The sequence below is a fragment of the Peromyscus leucopus genome, chromosome 3 (assembly GCF_004664715.2).
Source record: "Peromyscus leucopus breed LL Stock chromosome 3, UCI_PerLeu_2.1, whole genome shotgun sequence".
Taxonomy (NCBI): Eukaryota; Metazoa; Chordata; class Mammalia; order Rodentia; family Cricetidae; genus Peromyscus; species Peromyscus leucopus.
This window is the reverse complement of record NC_051065.1, coordinates 20341615-20361263: the sequence shown is the minus strand read 5'-3', so window position 1 is coordinate 20361263 and position 19649 is coordinate 20341615. Positions and strand designations below refer to the sequence as shown.

The 19649-nt window shown below is 42.2% G+C and overlaps 1 protein-coding gene across 7 annotated transcripts in view; it reads left to right on the top strand.

Annotated features, from left to right (window-relative positions):
* Positions 1–464: 464 nt before the first annotated feature.
* Positions 465–19649, top strand: part of Dync1i1 (dynein cytoplasmic 1 intermediate chain 1) — a 312403-nt gene continuing 293218 nt past the window's right edge. For 2 of the 7 annotated variants that reach the window (XM_028869834.2, XM_028869832.2), the window contains exon 1: positions 466–770. The gene's annotated coding sequence lies outside the window, so the exon portion shown is untranslated. Of the gene's footprint in view, positions 771–19649 lie in introns of all 7 variants that reach the window. The other 5 variants (XM_028869833.2, XM_028869830.2, XM_028869831.2 and 2 more) reach the window with 4 other exon arrangements.

The window sequence follows — 19649 nt, the reverse complement described above, 5'->3', positions numbered from 1 at the left end:
TCTCATCTGCACAGATAGCCAGGATGTTAAAGCAAGATGATGAAAAGCCTATCTACAAAATGATGCCAGTCTCATACTTCCTTATCCTAAAGTCCATTCCTCAGCTTTTTAATGGTTAATATTCCTGTATGCATACATGTACGTATGTGTCTATACATGTATGTATTATTTACACGTATGCATATATTAATAAATTCACACAGGCATAATGTATATGTTTGTGTGTGTGTGTGTGTGTGTGTGTGTGTGTGTGTGTGCCTATGTGTGTTTGTGTATCTCTGGGAAAATCTAGGTCCAGACCCACCTGTATAGCACGGATAGATCTAAACTTGTCTCTTTCTGTTTATAAGACTTAAAGTTTCTCTGTCTGGGAATGAAAGTTGCCCACAGAGGAAATCATCGGGAGCTTGGCACACTCCTCGGCTCTCCTTTGCAGTAACTTAGGTGTGCGCCGCCCGCGGCGGAGGACTGACTGTCCCCGGGTTCCCTCCACGCGGCAGGGCTGGCCGAGGCGGTGCTGCGCTGTGCGGAGGCCCTCCCGCGGGAGGCGCGGGCGTGGAGGGTGTGGGCCGTGGGCGGGGCGAGCCCCGCAGCCCGGGTGCTGGGAGCTGTCAGTGTCAGGCTCAGGAGAGAGGAAGTGATCGCTCCGGGAGGAGCGCGAGCCTAACCGCGCAGCGTGAGACAGCACATCCTGCCGGCGCGGGCCCGCCGCTCTCCGTCCTCCCGTGCCTCCTCCACCGCCCCGGTGAGCCTCCGCGGACAGCGTCCAGGTAAGCGGTGGGTGGGAGGTCGCGTCTCGGCGCAGCCCCTCGGTAGCCCTCCGTGGCCCTCCGCCCTGGTGGCATCCGCGGGACACCGGAGCAGCACGGGTGCGGTGACCGCTGCAGCCACCACTGGCCCCTTCCCCAGGCTCTTGCGTACTCTGGTGCCCCAGGCTGGAGCCCTCCAGCGGCAGCCCTGGCTGCAGCTCCCCAGGAGTGGAGAGGTGCAGGCAGAGAAGGAAGGGTCAAGGGTGTCCTCACCTTGTGGCCCACCTTGTACGCTGGGAGAGGCAAGCCAAGGTGCTCCGCCTTGGTCTTCTCTGGGGGGAGCAAAAGCCCTGCAGCTGTGCTGTCCGCACCTCTGTGGGCTACCACCAGCTAAAGGCCCCTGGGAAGAGAGGGCTGCAGAGTGAGGGAAAGGATGCTGTTTGATTACATTTCCGAGCTGTCTGCACAGCTCTTGGATGCTGTTGCTACCCGCCAAGTCGGAGGGGGCGAATGCACTTCCAACCGAGCTTTAATTAAACACTCATGCAAGATGCCAGTTTCTCTCTCTGCTGGATTAAAAAAAAAAAGTGTGGCTGGGTTGTGTTTTGGTAAACACCTTCGCGGCTGCCTGGCTTTCCTTCCCCCACTCCCACCCGGAATTGCTCTGGCCATATAAAGCTGTAAGTCGTCATCAGAGCAGGGATCCTGGCAGCCCTGGTAGGGAACTGAGTGTACCGGAGTCTCATGACATCTACCTCGGCTAAGGTTAATGGGAGGCTGAGGACGAGGAAAGGAAATCACTTAGGAAACCGGAGGATCTAGGAAAGGCAGAAAATGGACTAAACATACTGGCAGTCCTGGACTCCACCACACCTAAGGCAGGAACAAGTAGCCAGCCATTTTCTTGCTGGAGTTGTCTTTGGAATGAGCATTACAGACTTGCTTGATGCAGTTCAGAGTTGTGGAAGAATTGCTTCCAGACATTACAGACTAGCAGGAAGCTTAGCTAACAGCGAAGCATGACAGTAACTGCGTAAGATAGCCTTGGCTAATAGCATGGCGATGAGGAACTGTCCCCAGAATAATTTTATGCAACTGTGGAAGTTATTGGGGGAAATGTGTTGATCAGTGTTAGAGTACTGGTAACTTTGATATGGGAACATCCAGTGCAAATTGTATCCTTGGGATCTCTTGAGAACTTGAGTAATACTTTCTCCGATTTTTTTTTTTACAATGCCAAGCTCGTTCCTGAAGGTTAGCTATAGGGAAATGGAATTAACTATCTTGTTCTGACCATGATTCTTAGTGGAACAAAATCCAGCAGTTCTAGCACTAAGGCACAATGTTCTCTTCACTAGAACCAGCTCTTCAAGATGTGAGATCTGAGGATCCAGTGATTATGAGATAGTCCTTTAAAATCACCCAGCACAGTACAGGAGTAGCAGCCAGTGTACCTTTCCAACTGCCCAGCCTCTGGCACTATTGCTGGCCGAGAACATTTGTGCATCTCTGTCTGGTGTCAGGGTTCTGGCATCTCTGTACCTGCATGGATCTCTGGAATGCTGTAGCCTTTTGTGCACTGTCCTCCTGAGGCAGGCAAGGCTGGTTTGTGCCTTCTGCCCACTGCCTGCTCTGACCCCTCTGCTGTTGAATATATGCCATGGTTTGGTTCTCCGTTAAAAGCTTACTTGTATCTTTATGGAGAGTTGTGGGTGGGGTTATGGGCAGAGAAGAAACTCAAGGCACAGGTTGAAAAGGGCAGAGTCAGTAAACTCCTGGTCTGCTGGGCTTCGTTTCTGACGAGCTGCTGAGACGGTGGAAGGGCCTTTCTGCTATCATACTTTCTGTTTAAGAGGAGGCACTGGAAAATTTCCTCTAGCATTTGTCTTTCCTAAAAATATGAACCCCCCCAGTCTGCATCTGCTGAACTTTGAGTCCAGTGTTGATCAAAAGGTTCGCAGGAAATCCACACACTCTGTGTGTTCAGACAGCTATGTAGGCCAATAGTGTAAAATGAACATCAAGATTTAATCCCAGGCTGGTCTCAGGGCAGGGCTTTAGCCTTCATTCTTAGGGACATCCCCTTCCTCCCTGTTTCTTTTTATCACTTAAAGAAGCACCAAATGAAGGGATCATAGACATCCATGGAAACTAAGTATCATTTCTTTCTGCTTTATTCGCCTCACACTGTGTTCACTAAACACGCCAAGGCTGATAAGAACGGCGACTAAGATGTACTGAGTACTTTTTCAGGGATTCCATTTTAATATTTCCTCACTTGTATTTTTAAAATAACCTCACAGGAAAACTTAATGACACAGGCATAGCTTATAATCCCATTTTAAAGATTAAGAATTATGTCATGCAGATATCAAGTAAATTCCCAAAGGTTAATCAAGTTAAACGGCCTAGGGTTTTGCTCTAGAAGCCCAGACCTCCACCTGTAGCCAACTTCCAGACTATGAAGCGATGCTGATTGCTTTAATTTCAGATACTGGGTAGTAGGCTTTTTTCTTGTTACTTCTTTTTTGTCCCTTGTAGATGTAACAGTCTTATTAAAATAGAAACACAGAGCCAAATGCAGAGTTAAAAGCCCAAGAGGTCAGAGCAGTAGCTAAGAGCTGATACTAAAACCCCTTTCTTACCCTTCCCAGCCACTGCTGTCCTTCTCCTCAGAAAAAGACCTATTTCCTGTGTATCTGTCCTTTTATTGAATTTCTGTTCTGCCTTCTCATTGGTTGTAAACCCAACCACATGACCTCCTCGTCACTGCCTGTCTATACAGACCTCCAGGTCTTCTATGGTTGGTATTGAGATTAAAGACATGTGTCTCCATGCTGGCTGTATCCTTGAACACACAGAAATCGGTCTGTCATGTGATTGGAATTAAAGGTGTGGGTGACCACCACCTGGCTCTTGCTATAGCTTGCTATTAGCTCTGACCCCCAGGCAACTTTATTTATTAACATACAAATAAAATCACATTTCAGTACAGGTAAAATATCACCATATTTCCCCTTTTCTATTTTAATAAAAAGAAAAAAGGAAAAAAGTTATAACTAATATAAGAAAAACTATATACAATAAGTACAATAACCATATATACAAACAATAAATACCTAAACAATGTCTAGTCCATTTGCATTTGACAAATTCAGAGAAAATAATTCCATTATCTATCCTATTTTGGTAAGTCCAAAATGTACCTGATTCACTTTCTATCCTAATTTATATTACTAACAGAACTATCTTATAATGTCTCTCAAATTTATACAGTCCCTCAGTTGGATCCATGAGGTAGAGACCACTTAAACATGCAACTAAGTGATATAGAGGTCATGGTTACTAATTGGTGGAAGTCTGATTCAAACCAGGTCTAGCAGCTCTACTCCGGAATTCATCCATCTTGGTTATTACCCTATGATAACGATAGCAACAATAATAGAAAGTAGAATATAACTGTCCTGGCAGACGACATCTTTCTTTCTTTTTTTCTTTCTTTCTTTCTTTTATTTTGCTTCGAGACAGAGTTTCTCTGTGCAGTTTTGGTGCCTGTTCTGGATCTCAGTTTGTAGACCAGACTGGCCTTGAACTCACAGAGAACTCACAGAGCCACCTGGCTCTGCCTCCTGAGTGCTGGGATTAAAGGTGTGTACCACCATCGCCCAGCAGAAGACATCTTTTAAGAAGAGACACTTGTGTTATCACACTAATGCACACCAACTATTTACAAGTTCTCAGAAAACCTTATGTAGGGAAGGGAAGGGCTGAAGTCCTGGAGTCAATCAGAGGAGGAACTTGCCTCCTAGGAAGTGATTTCACACACTTTTGACATTTGGCAAATCATCTTATAGCCTGGACTACAGCCTAGTGAGGGGCAGTAGGACGGCTGTTCAGTTATTCATACCTCTTGCCTCTATTTAAACCAAAACTTCATAGCAGTACCTCAAAGACAAACTTGGGGGTCACCAGACCCCTTTATTTGTTCCTTTCCGCAAGGTGGCCATGATGAGCAAATCTCCTTTCTGTACTTTTCACTGTTACTTATCTCTTCAACCAGTGTGTCAGGAATAAGTGGTCTAGCCAAGCTTGTTGGGGCTGCCAAGGTCTACTTTTACCCTAAAAACTCCACCGACAAATGTTTCCTCTTAGGTTATCCTTGATGCCACAAGTGTAGCCATATTTTTTGTCACTCGATTGGTAACTGAGGATGATATCATAAACTCAAGCTCCATTTATTGACCCTTTAGAATAAAACATTGAATCCCCCCCCCCCCGCTTTAATAAAGGATTTCAAAGTTACACAAATTTCTGCTCCCTTGAACATAGATTCTTTGTATTAAAAATGTGTGACTTTTATATCGCCTAGAAAATGTGAGATCATGTATTTGTTTGGGTACTTTGCTGGAACAATAAATAGATGGATGTTTTAAGTATACCTCAGGTCCCCCCACCCATGCACATCCTGGGCTTGTGTTCTTTGCTTTACTTTGTAGGAAGGCTGGCACAAAAATGATAGAGTGAATCTTGCCTTAATGTAAACTCTCCTGCCTATGTGCTAGTCTGGAAGAGATCCTGGGTGGGTGCACAGTCTCCCTGATTCTATTATTATTTTTATTATTATTATTATTATTATTATTATTATTATTCACACTGGAAAGAATGCACATGAAGTTTCGGGGTAGGCACTGAATCTTGTTGACATAATATTTTATGTCTATCTGCATAAATATTTTAAGGGAAATTAACATATTTTCAAATAAAATGAGGCTAAGAACCACTGGTTTTAAAGAAGGGGGACAAAAGTCACTGCTGAAATGTATCATGGCAAAAGCGCTGTGCCAGGGCTAGCCAAGAAAAAACAATGTTCTTATGTGTCATCTTGCTGGCATTTCGCCTAGAGCCCAGGTGTCAGAAACAGCTACATGAGCTCAGTCTGCAGCCAGGTGAAGCCTCCTGCAGTGGCCGTGGCTAGAGCAGTGGTCCATTCTTCTGAGTTACCTGGAGCAACAGTTAGAGCTTTATTACTGACACAGTAGTTCATCAAATCACTCCAATATCCCGGAAGGTAGATGCTCGTATCTTCTTACACAAACAAGGAGATGCTGGGAAAATCCGGCCACTAGTCCCAGGCCACATGAGGCCAGCTAAGGAAGTGCTAGATTTCAAATACAGATTAGCCTAACTCCAAAGTCCTTTCATTCTCTTCCTATCGCATCTATTTGTTTTGCTATCCATGTGGGTTGCCAAAAGTATTATTCAATGTAACTTTTTATTCTGTCAGTACTCGGGCGTCCTTCAAGAACATGCTCACATGCTGAACATCTTATCAGAAAGAGTACAAAATGTATACATTTCTCAGTGTGGCCTGTTCTCACTGATTGAAGATGAGGCCTCACCCATGTGCCTCTCATGTGCCTCCAAGTCTCTTGTAGAAAAGCAAATGCACAATGCTCTCACCTAACCGGGCTCAAAGACAATCTGCCCAGGCTAGGAGCAGCTCAAGACTCTTTGTTGTAAATATACATTTCCTTCCAGGTTTCCCATCTTCTGGGGCTTCCCTGCTACAGGGATAGTGCTGAGACCTGGAACACTGGCTCTGTACCAAGTCCTCGGAGGCCTTGAACTCACCACACATCCTTAGTGCTCTGTCTGCAGCACACATCAACCCTGAAGTGATTTTAGAGACATGGAGACATGGAGGGCAATAACCTCTTGCCTTCACGATTCTGCTTAAGGCTTACCCTTCACACTGCGCTGTTTTCTTGTCCTCTTACAACACACCCCATTGTTTTATTTTGTGGTATAGGATAGCTAGTGCTAACAGTATGGCACATGGATAAAGCATGACTGTTGTGGTTAAGGACATTCTTTGCACTGAAAGAGGCAGATCTGGGATACTTTAGTGTGGGACTATGTCCTTAGCCAACAGACCAGCATGGCCACAGGTATCAGTGAACTTCATTATGATTTAACACAACGATTCCTAAAACAACAACAACAACAAAAATTAATTCTGTCACATTTTTTGGTTGGCATCTAATGTTTTTCATCATGGATTTTAATAATTACCATGAGGGGGTCTGTGGATATCTCAGTGGGTAGGAATGTTTGCTGTGTAACCATGAATACCTGAGTTCAAATCCCTAGAACCCATATAAAAAGGTGGATGTGGCACCCGGTGCCTGTAACCCCAACGCTGGAGGGGCTGGAGAAAGGAGTGTTCATGAGAATTGCTACTAACCCAGCCATAGGTTCAGTGAGAGCCCTTGTTTCAAGCGAATGAAGCAGAGATGAACAGTGAAGGGCAGCAAATGTCCTGACTTCTGTGTATGCATGTGTGTGTACACCTGTGGACACACATGCCAGCCATATGCCTCCACACCACATGAACATATATCACACACACACTCATGCAAGCAAAAGAAAAGAATTCAATTATAGTGAATGTAATTCTCAGAACATCATAAACTTTGACATTTAAAGATAAAATAATGACACTCGCATGAATTCAATTAATATATAAATGCTATAATAACTATGTAGAGGGTTCCTTTAGCAAAGGGATGTTTTTATAGCATGTGGTCAAAACTCACTAAAAATTGGACCTCCCTTCTTCGTCCCTCCATCTTTCCCTCCCTTCCTTCTATGTGTGTATGCGTATTTTCCTTCCTTCCTTCCTTCCTTCCTTCCTTCCTTCCTTCCTTCCTTTCTCTTTCCCTCCCTCCCTTCCTTCTTGTACTTTTTATTTTCTCCAGTAGTGTGAGAGAAATGCCTTTATAAATGGAGACGAGACTGGAGTCCCCACTGGGGCACATTCTCTGGCAGACCAGCTTTAGGACAGCAGACAGACAGAAGTTGCAGGTCTAGAAATGAGTGTCATTAGCTCCTCCCTTCATGCTTCTTCTGGACAGACTGTGTGGCTAGGTACTCTATGCTGTGGTGCAGTTTCTGGAATTAGGCCCCTTTTCCTTTATGGTTATACTAGAGAAGAGGTGGGCAGGAAGGACTGCACAGTGGACAGGGCCATCTCTAGTTTTCAGAGAAAGGTGACTGTGTGGATAGCTCCTCCTTCTGCTTAAAGACTTTCAGTAAGGAAAAAAAAGCCATTTGGTGTGTTTTCAGACTGGTGGGCCTTAGCTAAGAGATCCTAGGATCCTTAGCTAAGGGAAGTTCAGTGATCCTTGGAACACTGGGCCATGTCTGCACAATTTTATCACCCTAGGCAAGGAGTCTGCAACTGACAGCTGTGGGGAGAAGTATGGGCAGCTGGTGGACAAGGCAGACCCCAGATCACTTCCTAAAATGTAGCACCCATTGTGAGTCTAGTCCTGGTGTGCATTTGGGCCTGGCAATGCCTAGGATTTTGGAAGCCTTTCTTCCCTAAATTGTGATCATATGACACATCTCTGCTGTGACAAGGGGAGTCTTGGGGGCTTTCTCTTCCATAAACAGCAGACTGAATGGATTGGGGCTCATGTTTTCCTCTGTGAAGCCCTTAAATTAATTCTTTTGAGATAGAGAGATAAAAACAGACAAAAATAGACAGACATATAGAGAATATGTATTGGCATGATGTACATGTATGTCCTGTATGGTATGCAGGTGTGCTTATATGTGGGCACATGTGTGGAGGCTAAAGGCCAGTGTTACTGGGCATCCTCCTCAGTCTCCTCATGCCTCTGTTTTTGGAGTCAGGGTATCTCACTGAACTTGGAGCTCACTCAGTAACCCTCCTGTCTCTGTCTCCCTGGGTTTGCACAACCATGCTGAACTTTTTAGGTAGTTGCCAGGGTTCTTCATGTGTGCACAGCCAGGACTTTACCAACTAGCCCCTCTTAGACTACATTTTTGGATCCGGTTTTCCATTTGACACTCTTTACTGGGCAGTTCAGTGCTATGATTCAAGGCTAATGTGATGGGGAAAAAACTTTGACTTATTATTCGACTTATATTTTATTACGATGCCCAATGTGAAGCCACAATGATGAGTCTATTTGAAATGGTGTTATTGAATAAATGGTGACAAACCACTTATTTCACTTGTCTACAAACAGTTTTCTTTGCAGAATGTAAGCTGGAGTGTCTTTTCCATTTGGCCTGAAATTGTACCTATTTCTTTGTTGGACAAGATGTAGATTTCACCAATTGTATTAGGTTATGGTCTTCCCTTTAGAATGCTGTTAAGGTTTCATAGTGCACTGTATGGAAGTGTTTACATATTTATCAAGCTTTTGAATGTTAAAAATGTGTGAGAGTGCAGATGGCCTGAGAGCCTAGTCTCAGAACAGAATTGTGGAATGTCTGTAGTTGGAGGGTTTGGGTCACTAAAAGGGAAACCGGCCCAGGGGGACTACGCACTTAGACACTGTCCTCTTTTCAAATGACCTGCCTCTCCTGTTACACTGTCCACCTGACTAGTATCAAAATAGCAAGGGGTTGTGGGAAATGGTATGTATGTTGTGGAAGAAGAATAACAAAACCTTTCTCTGCTCACTTCCTTTATAAGTGTGGCTTTGTTCACTTTTGGAAAGGTATAGGTTACTCCCACTGGGAAAGAGGATCCTCCCTATTTGAATGCCTCAGGCCCAGAGGAAAGTAGGAATCTGTTCACCTCAGTTAAAATGTCAAGCTAGATCTGCACATGTAAATATACACCACCTAGGGACAGTGTAAGGGGAGGGTTTGGCCTTACATGTTTCCTTGCTCCCTCTTTCAAACTTTTTAATATTTTCAATCCTGCTGAAAAGCAATCATCACCTCAGACAAGGGTGAAATCCTATATCTCACGTCACTCAATATAAAAGGGAACTGTACTCAGTTTCCTTGAAGTTTTATAAAATAAATATGAATAACTACCCATGAGATCCAACAAATTAGAGGTTTTTGTTTAAAGTGAGGAAGAAAGCATTTGTGGATGAGAAGAAAATACTCTTTCCCAGCGTCTTCTTTCTTTGCTGGGTTCTGTTCAGGCTGGGTCATGTACTTCAGGAACATTAGCAGGGTTTACTTTGTAGGATGGGTGAGGACACTGGGTACATCTGGTCAACCTCATAATTCCTTTCTGGAACACTAGACAGGTAAATGTGAGCAGCATGTGAAGATTGTTTTCTCAGCTCTTTTAAGAAAAACACAAAACCAAAGCTGCTTTAAACTGGTTTCATAAACCAGTAAAAACTGAGAATATGACCACCCCATGATACAGTTAAAGGGAAGGTTTTTATTATAGATATGAGAGAGAGAGAGAGAGAGAGAGAGAGAGAGAGAGAGAGAGAGAGAGAGAGAACATACAGAAGCATCTGGAAGAGATCAGAGATGAGAGAGAAAGTAGAAGACTGAACATGACCATCAGACTGGATATGGCCAGGGCTGTCGTGAGAGAGGGGAGAATAACAGGGGATAGAGAAAAACAAAAACATAGTGAGAAAATCAGGAGCAGAGCACAGAGAAAGAGTAAGCAAACACATTGAGAATAGCAGGGTTATACACAAATGAATAGCTGGGGGTAGAGAAGGCTATGAGTTGGAGAGAGTTTAGGGTGAGGAGGAGATGAGAAGGACTAGGATGCTAGCATGGGCTTTGAAATGTGTAACAGGTATTTGTGACACTGAGGAAGTCTGGAGGCCAGCATGAGCTTTGATACACTGATAGGTACCACAGGTATCCATATGTCCCTTCTGCCAGAGGTAAGGGAAATGACTCCTTTTGGTAGGTGGGAATCAGTTTCACAAGTTCCTGAGGAATTCTGGCTTTTCCCTAACGACTAGAAATTCTCCCATAGCCCAGGTTGAGCTCGTTTCTGGATATTTGGACTACTTTTAGGGGTTTTGGGAATTGGAATTTTCTTTGGACCCAGGAATAAGGACTTGGTGCTTTCTTATATTTACACCTTCTTCATGGGACACTCCACAGCCAGAGGCAGAAGAAGTATCCTTGGCAGTTTCCAACACTAACTCAAGGAATATGAGAGTAACCAGAATCTTGGCTCACTGGGATGGAGTTGGGCCATTGGCTGCAATGATCAGGTCAGGCTGTATGATAATACAGAAAGAAACATTTCCCATTCTTCAACAGAGCAATAGTGCTCCATGTGCACTGTGGGTCAGCAAGGACCCTGCTCATCGTATGTACTGCAAACCCCAAACTTGGAGGCTTCAGCTTGAACCATCCTCCTGTCACTGCACCAACATTGCACACAGGATGGACACTTCGTTTGTCAAGTGACCCATGACAAGCTTTTCTGGCTTGCATTTCATTGGCAAAAATCAGTCACATAGTCTCACCTTCTTTCAGTGGTTCCTTGAATGTTGTTGTATGGGAAAGGAACTGGAATTTTTGCAACTAACAACAACAATAACAAAAACAAAAGACACCAGAAGGGAGAAGGGTTTGCATGAGAGCTGCCTATGCTGATGATAACCACTTCCTAGACAGTAACTCTAAAGGCGTCATCCCACTCTGGTAGCACCTGAAAGAAGGCCTGTTCTTGTTTGAGAATATTAAATGCATAGGAATTATTATTAGCATCATTATGAAAGTAGGTTTTCAGAGGACTGAGCTTCCATATCTGGATTTTTATTGATAATTAATAAAAATGTATGTAATATTAAAAATTAGCTTTTTTTAGTAATTTTTCAATTTTGGTCAAGAATATAAATTTAGGACTTAGAGTGTGCCCTCTATGAGCATCACTCGCTTCTCTGAACATTCCCTCCTTTGAATTTGACAGCTGAACAAATTTCAGTTTTATTGTACAAAAACCATTTCTATTGATGTTTTAATCCTCATTCTCCTCTTTTGTTCTTAAATTTCATGTGATGTAAGAAGAAAAACACCAAGTATTCATGACTAAGAGGGAATGGATTAACATGACTAGGAACTCATATTCAAGTTGTAATCTGGCTATTTACTATACATTCGAGTTTCTCTGTCTGCCTGTACCCCATTTTCTTCATCTATAAACACAATTAATAATAAGAATATCCACTTCCTAGTGCCATGACAAAACTTGAAAGAATAAATCTCAGTTATGTTTTCATTTCTTAAAGAGTTAATTTTTCATTTTGTTATTTTGGTGTGTTGAATATTCTAGGGATAAAGGAAGTAACTCATTGGGCATTTGGGCGTCAACTGAACAGGGGCTTAATAATTCTTGACATTGGGTGTTTTTAGGGGAATGGGGCTTATGTATCCCAAGCTGGACTCTAATTAAAAATGTAGCTAAGGATGACCTTGCACTTCTTAACCTCCTGCATCCACCTCTTAAGTGCATCATTACACTCAGTTTTGCTATTATACTAGATGTACTGGACAATCACTCTACCAACTGAGCTACATCCCTAGTCTGAATCCTAGTCCTTCTGACTGAGGATCATGGAGTCTATGTTCTGTCTGTGCCTGAGTAGTGCTTAGTCAAGGCAGATATACCAGAAGAGTGTGACATTCACTCACCACTTGTTGGGCTTGTGAGGTGACCTTAGGTCAGAGATCTTGAGACTATCAGTCTGGCATCTATACTAGCCTGGTAATTCAAGTCTGTTGAGGTCATGTTAAAATAAAACAGGGTACAAACTCATGATTGAATCATGGAGACATTTCGCTTGTGGGTTTCAGAAGGTGGGCAAGTCCACATGCTTGCCATCACCACCACAGGCAATGGCTGACAACTGAGAGTCTGGGTAGGATGGAGGGAGGGCTGGCTGGTTCATCTGGTAGATGGTCACACACTGTGTCCCCAGTCTCCTCCTGGAACTTCTCCCTTTTTCTCATGCCTCTTTCACTATTGCTTTCCTTTTTTGTTTTTCTTGCTTGTTTTTGAGACAGGGTTTCATGTTGCCTCAGCTGCCTTTGGACTTCTGATTCTCCAGCTATCTCCCTAGTGCGAGTATTACAGCTCTATGCCATCACCACGAGCTCCACACCAATTCTTCAGTGCAAGATAGGAGGAGTTTGAGGGGAGCAGCACTAAGTTTGTGGGCTGTACCCTAGCAAAAGGCTACACCCAGGGAGTTCATCTTGGCAAGCAGGTGTGAGGATGCTTATCAATTGTGACTCAGAGTCAACATCACGGAGATGCTTTGCCTTCAACTGTTTATGAAGTGGACTAGGCTACCTGTGAGGAAGGAGTTCCTAGTTCTAGAGCGTTTCAGGTGTCCCCTCCAGTGAGGACTTGCTGATGACAGGTCAGACTACTATTTGGTAACTGCTACGTTATTTAAGAATCTATAACTCTATGTACTAGCTGCCCTTGCTCTGGTCAGGTCCTGCTGTTGAGAGGGGAGCAAACCTAAGCATGGGGCCTGGTGCCAAACTGAAGCATTAAATGCAATGATCTACATCTACGTCTTTCCCCCTCTTACTGTTCAGGTTACAACATTCATTCATTGGTTTATTCAACAAGCACTCGTTAAATTCCTAGCAACCACTAGAATGGCGTAGAAGCATCAGGTGCAGCTGACAAAAGGTTAATAGCAGCCGTTAATACCAAACAAGAAACCTAGATGTGGCAACACATGCCTATACTCCAGGGCTCGGGAGGCAAATGCAGGGAGATCATTAAGAGCTTCAGTTCTACCTAGGCTACAGTTGAAAAATTAAAAGTCAGTCTGGGCTTTATAACAAGACCCTGGCTGCAATAATGGTAATAATAATAAAAAAGCAACAAGACATGTTGCAGCCTGTTTCATTCTTGACTATTCTAAGCAGGCCACACTATCATGCATTTGCAGATCATTCTTTCATTGATTTATTTGTTTATCCAGTAATCACGCTCTCCTACTATACTTTGGTAATATTTACCTGATCTACCTTCCCCAAAGCAGATGCCAAAACAATGTATCATTTCCGAAGGCATATACCCATATCTCCACCCCAGCAATACTCTGTTTCTAGTATGAGAAACAGAAAACTATAAGATAACTTGGGAGATGGAGTTCACATCTTGAATGCTTATATTATGCAAAGAATGTATATTTGGCATGCCAGGGTATCTATTTTGAAGCTTAATTTCTCACGTTTTTCATGCTGTAAAGCAAAGGTGTGATATGTAAGGAAGTGTTAATTTGGGTTGCTGGCATTGGTTAACACACTGAATTAGATAGCATTGATTTAATGTGTAAATGCTTGAATTTTTCAAGGTAATTAAATGTTTAAAAATACACATTTTCCCTCTGCATTGCAATGGCACCAAAAAAGGAAAAATAATTGCTTTGGGTCTCTTACAGCCTGAGAGGATAGCTTGTTGCTTATGGCCTCTCTGGCCCCAAAAGCTATCCAACCATATGCTACAGTCTCATTGAACTGCACTGTCCTGAAGACACAGGCCCTTGCTTCTGTCACTGGCTCCCATTGCTCTCCTTTCACAGAGAGTTGCCCAGTACCCATCCTAAGCACATGTCAGCTTCTGGCTGCTGCAGCTCCTCCTTCATAAAACCCACTCCATGTTCCAGCTCCAGCATGCTGTCTGTAGTATGCTGTGTTACCTCCTGTGTTTATCTGATTTTCCCATGCTGCGTTGCTGGAGTTTTCCAACCCAACCATATTATAACTTTTTGAGACAGACTCTATTTTGATAACTTCTGTAAGGTTCCACTGTATACCCAGAATAGTGCTTTTATTTGATAGAGCCTTAGTAAGTTGTCATTTAGTGAAATTAACACAAAGATAAATTCAGCATCATGTCATTTAGTAAAATTAACACAAAGATAAATTCAGCATCATGGATCCAACTACAGGAGCTTCTAAGTCTTTACAAAAAAGAGTTAATTTAAAAATATTTTATTTTTAATTTTTAAATTTAAAATTTTTAATTTTAAACCCCATATTTCTTTATCATATGCAGTATCTAGCCAATTTTATATATATATATGTAAACAAATGTACATTTGGGTATGGTATACCACGGAGAAAAGATAACAAGAAAGGCTAAATATAACAGGATGAAGCAGGACTGAATACAGGCAACAGACATGGGTCATGAAAAAAGAAATAAAGCTAATTGTTTCCCTGGTTGTATTCTGTCATGGAACTTTTGGTTTGGGCAATGGATAAGTACATAAAATAAATTTGGTACAATTTAAGGCGAAATTCTTCAGCTTCTATTTGGAATGCCTATGCTAACTGTAGAGAAGTTCATTAAGACTTTGGGTCGGGCCAGGCGGTGGTGGTGCACGCCTTTAATCCCAGCACTCGGGAGGCAGAGCCAGGCGGATCTCTGTGAGTTCAAGGCCAGCCTGGGCTACCAAGTGAGTCCCAGGAAAGGCGCAAAGCTACACAGAGAAACCCTGTCTCGAAAAAACAAAACAAAACAAAACAAAACAAAAGACTCTGGGTCGGTTGATTTTTGTGTGTGATGTTTTTGCTTCTTTTCAAAGTTTTTTAATAATAAAATTTATTAAATTAAAATTTAAATACTTCAAAATTTTAACTTATAATAATTGCATTATAAAGTAATGTGACTCTTCTTGTCTTGCATGAAGGACTTTCATCAGATATCCAAGGAGTTCTCTCTTCCTTTACGTCAGGCAAGCCATCCCATCTTTCTCTTGATCCCTGCTCCCTTTTGGCAAAGAGTCATTTGCAAAGCAGAAACTGGAGTTGAGGGGGAAGTGTTTTCTGATCTTCCAGAGGAATCTGGAGTTAGGAACTATGTGTACACCTATGTGAACACATGCTCGTATATGACCAGGAAATGCTTCTTGAACATCCATATTCTTTTATGTGGTGATGTGTCTTATTAAAGCCATGAATACAGATATGATCTGAGCTAGCAGTTACTATACACATGGGCATTTCTAAGGCATGGATTTCAGCCTTGAAATACTAGATTATTCTTACATAGTCCAAGTCCTCCAGCACCACAGAAATGAATAAACACATAACCAATGTAAGTCTACATTACATATTAAGTCACAAACATAAAATGGCAACTCTCAACTTGTGAGAAACCCAGCCTCCTGTTTGTTTGGTTGCAAGAAATGATGGAGTTTAACTTACAGAAAGTGACCATGCACTATTTCTAAATTGCCACAGCATCATCATCTGTCACTCAAGCTGGAGAAGTCACATTTGTGCATCTACTCTGATATTTTGCAACACTGTGATAGGTTGAGAAGCATCTAATTGTGTTGATACTAAGTCAAGGAGTAAGCCTGGAGAGGGCAGCTTAGTAGAGAAAAGGGAGAGAAGAGCTCATGTCAATTGCTACTTTGCATATTTTCTTACTCCTTAATAAGATAAGATTCCCCTACCACTTTACAATTCTTTCTGCCAAAACTTGTTCTCTTTAAAATCTAATATATACAAGCCTATATTCACTCAGAGAGACAGATGGTTGAAAATGGCTGTAGCTAAATTGAAGTTTCTGAATTAAAAAAAAAAAAATGCATGTAGTATCAGGCAGGTTTAAGCTTTTTTGAGAGAGGAGTAAATCTGCTCTGAATGCTGTCTCATACCATGGAGTTATCCATTCAAACTATGCAGGCTGTGCCAGGCCAGGCAGGCTGGGTATTTGTAGAAGCTATTCAGATGGCCATTTGCTTTCTAAAAAAGTATAAAGATTATGCTGATTGGACAAATAGCCAATGCCCAAAGCCTGGGGTGTCACTCCGCATTTGTGCTGACATCCTCTGCAAGAGTTTGCTCTGTGCCTGCATTTCTGGCAGGGCAGTAGGGGTTTTCTCTACTTTTGTAGCTATGTTAGAATAGCTACAAAAGTGGGTTAATCTTGGAGTGACATCTTCCTCCATGGGTATGTGCCTTACCGTTTCCAGGGAGTCTATATTTTCTTTCTGTTTGACTGTAGATTTAAACAAGAAGAAACACTTGATCTGGGTATTCTTTGGGAGATTTTCTCACCAATGCCCTGTGAGTGAGTAACATGTTACGTGTATACCCAGATAGTGAACATCATATATAGTGGCTACTAGAATAGTTAGAGCCAGCTCAGTCTCCTTCATCAATGGTCATCAGTCTTTTCTGCTCCCCCTGATGTCTTGTGCAAATGCCATGACTCAGGAGTATCACAGCATGAAAATCGTTGCTTGAGAAAAAACACGGGTGGAGGTAAATTTAGAATTGAAAATTTATCATTTGTAGAAACAATAAGGATATCTTTATTTAACTTTAACTTTAAATTTAACTTCTACAAACAATGATAAATCACATGTATGTGCTTGCCTATCCAACACCAACACCATGAAAGTCTTTTCCATTTGCATGTGCTATAATAATTCTAATCTGTTCATAACCAAAATGTCTGCCTATGATCAATAACATGATTTCAAAACTCAGCAATGAACTGGAATCCCTGTTTTAAAAGGATGGTATAGTATACAATTTATGATAGAAGTAAATATCCAGGATTGTACTTGGTGACATTCTTCTGTTCCCCTCCTGCCTGCAGAGAGCTACGGGTCCTTTTAGAACACAGCATAGCTCATCCTTCACTGAGGGGTGACCTGGGTTTAGAGTTGAAAGACCCCTCCTTTCGGGTTACCTTTCATTGCTGTACAAACTAGAGTGGTGGGTAACTCAACCTCAGGGTCTAACCTTGGGTTGCATTACCATCCTCATATCTTCCACCATTTCTTTTGTTCTTAATGTTCTGTCCACATCAAATTACTTACCCTCAAGACTGGTCATCTCCCCTACCTCCCCACCTTTGTCCATACTTTGTCCTCTACTTGGGAGTCACACTCCCCTAGGCTTTCTTGTGCCTTACTTCGTTTGCAATGGTCGAATCCACCTACTCTGGGAAGCTATGGCCCATTCCCTCTATGGACAAATGAGTCATCACAGACCGTATTGATTTATGGAGTTCTTGGTAGCTCGGTGTTGTTCTCAGCTGTCTCGTTCTTAATCGCCCATAGATCAAACACTAGGAGGAAAACTGCTGATGTGAAATGAATGACTACAACAAAGAAACAATATAAAGGAAGGAGAAAAACCCAATTAAATGCCAAGACCACGAGAGTGGGTCAAAGGACAAAGAAAAATAGAGCCATAGGCACACATAGTCCTTAAGCGTCTGTGAAGAATCAGGTTTAATGCCAAAGTTGTTCACTTTGGACAAACTCTACACAGTCCTCTTGTATCTCTTTTTCTGTCTTTATCATATGTTTTGTGGAGTTTGGTGGTCCTTGCAATTTTATGGACTTAATTGTAAAACCCTAAGTATTCTATGGTTGGCTTAGGGGGTCTATTGTATTAAGATGTTGAAATATCTTCTACTTTTAGAAGATTAAAAGAATTTGACTTTTTATAAGCATACATGTTGCTGACTTAGAGTAGGAATTTCTATTTTTGCTGCATTTTAAACCATGAAATATGTCTCCTCTCATTTTCTGATGGCTCTTGGGATGATTTCTTCTATTGCGATTGTTTAAATTTGTTCTAACTTACAAGATACAAGGATACTGGCAGGTTGATTTGCCCACATTCTATACCAGGAGAGAAGACTATGGTAGGCAGGTCTACTAGCTGATGCTGTCAAGGTTTAATTCTCTTCACAGAAAAATATGGCCTGTGTATAAGAACATCAGGCTGAGGAATCCTAGTCACAGCCAAAGCTAGTGATATCCAAAGATTTGCTTGTTAGCAGTTACATTAAAGATTGGCCCCCAGGTTGCTTGAAAGTCACTTATTTTTAGATACATTTTTTTATTATCTTAGCAACTCAGAGAAAACATCTCTACATGCAACAGAGAAAACTGCTCTGAAGCACAGATTATTTTTACAGTCTTAAAAAGAAAGACTAGCCTTCAGCTTGATTTATTCTAAGACATTTGGAGCAATAAATCCTAGACTGCTGAATTTATTACTTGTGATTAAATAATAGAGGCTGTTAATTACCAGTTGAATGGATTTTGCTAACTAGCCAATTTGGAGTCAGAAAATAGAGATTAAAAATGTAAAGCAGGCAGGAAAAAATGTATCAATGGACCTATAATGATAGTAGTTTAATAAAAGATAGCTTAATAGGCAAAATGATGGTAGGAGTGGGTGTTTGTTGCACATTGGTGCTGGTGGGTGAGGAAAGGAATTTCCTTCATTGTGGAAATAAAGTTTGTTTTTTAATGTAATCAGGGAGTTTCTTTGCATTTTTTCCTTACAAAGCATAACACACTGGTGAAATTCTTGATGACTGGAAGATTCTGGCATTTTAGTAAAACCATGAAAGCACTCCATTCCTATGTAGTGGTTGTTCAGCAAGAGATGTTTGCTGAGCTCACTGCCTGGTGCTGCAGGTACATCACTACGCTGACTTAGCTGTGGTCCTGGCATGGGGAGCTATGAGTGTAACGGGAGAGGGAAATCACACCAACAGAACCTCAGTATCATGATCGCACATGCCTCCATTGCATCCTGCACAGGATGTCAAGGGCACCAGTGGGTGGTGCTTGGCCCATGTTTGTGACATGGTTCAGGATATTGTCCTACAGATCATGGCATTAACTAGTGAAATCTGAGAAATAGCTTGGGTGAGAAGGTGGCCTTCTCTAAAGCAGTGCCCCTACCTGTAGTTGGAGAGTTTTCTCTCCGAGTCCCACCAATTCCCGGCAGTCCGACAGCCCACTTATAAAATAAACACACAGACGCTTATATTATTTAAACTGTTTGGCCTAATGGCTCAGCCTTCTAGCTATCTAGTTCTTACATCTTAAATTAATCCATTTCTATACATCTATACCTTGCCACGTTGCTCGTAGCTTACCGGCATCTTCACATGCTGCTTGTCATGGCTGGCAGTGTCTCTCTCCGCCTTCCTGTTCTCTCAATTCTCCTGTCTGTTAGTCCCGCCTATTCTTCCTTCCTGACCACTGGCCAATCAGTGTTTATTTATTGATCAATCAGAGTAACACATTTGACATACAGACCATCCCACAGTACCTACCTATACAC